The sequence below is a fragment of the Etheostoma spectabile genome, chromosome 17, assembly GCF_008692095.1.
Source record: "Etheostoma spectabile isolate EspeVRDwgs_2016 chromosome 17, UIUC_Espe_1.0, whole genome shotgun sequence".
Taxonomy (NCBI): domain Eukaryota; kingdom Metazoa; phylum Chordata; class Actinopteri; order Perciformes; family Percidae; genus Etheostoma; species Etheostoma spectabile.
The window spans coordinates 6,274,993-6,275,958 of record NC_045749.1 but is presented as its reverse complement, the minus strand read 5'-3'; the positions used below and the strand labels follow the sequence as shown (position 1 = coordinate 6,275,958).

Genomic DNA, 966 nt, shown 5'->3' with positions numbered 1-966 from the left:
TATCTATCTATCTATCTATCTATCTATCTATCTATCTAATGGTCTTGAACTGAAATAAAAAACGTGGGATCTCTACCCGTTCGCTGTAGATGAGGAAGTGATAATGTTTCTCTCCAGAAGTGTCAGATGTTCTGACTGTTCTTCGGCTTCAATTAATTCACACTCAAGTGGCTTTTAACTGTGAACATATGTGTATGTGGAGATGTATGTGAAGGGGTAGTCTTGTGCCTTGTTTCTAAGAATCCAATTTATGCATGTTATACTGATTTTTATATCCTGGGAGGTAATTTACAGTAAAACTGTGAAACGAGTCCCTGAATGTGAGTCAATGCATGCCTAAAGAGTGATGCATATTTGAGTACATCTAGAAGAAGGGGCCGATATTGATTTCAGAGGCTAACATAGTTTGCTGTGACTGTTGTACACCTAATAAATATTCAGATAAAATGACATGCACACCTTGTTGCAATCCTGTCTCACACAGCTTACTCACAGTTGCTTTACTGTGATACTTGCAGAACCTGTGAAGTGCATGTTGCTGGGCAGACCCAGCAAGACGTTTACAGTAATGGTAGACACGATCTTTTTATTTTATTTTCGTGTACTGCTTTTTGCAATGGGAAGAAGAAGATTTGATCCCCTACACATCCAGCTTTAGTTTCTGAAAAGAAATTTTTGATTTATCGTTGGAAAGCTACAAAAATAAATCGATCAATAATAGCTCAGTGCAAATATAGTATAGTATAGTATAGAAATGTAATTTATAGGAGACAACGTTGCAATATTGGGCCATGTGTTGACCCAATATATGTTACATATGTGAACAAGATATTGCAGTCCAGAAATGCCAAAATATGTTTGAGGTGATTTAGTTTCTCAGTATGTCCACCAGAGAGCACTGACAAGGGGTTTATTGTTCATAGCTCTTTGAAGTAATTAATATTAAAGGTGCTCTAAGCGATGTTG

General features: G+C 36.7%; 1 protein-coding gene across 2 annotated transcripts in view; it reads left to right on the top strand.

Annotated features, from left to right (window-relative positions):
• The window catches only part of LOC116705282 (inactive phospholipase D5), a 49,854-nt gene that overhangs the window by 9,837 nt on the left and 39,051 nt on the right, over positions 1 to 966 (top strand). The window lies entirely within an intron of this gene.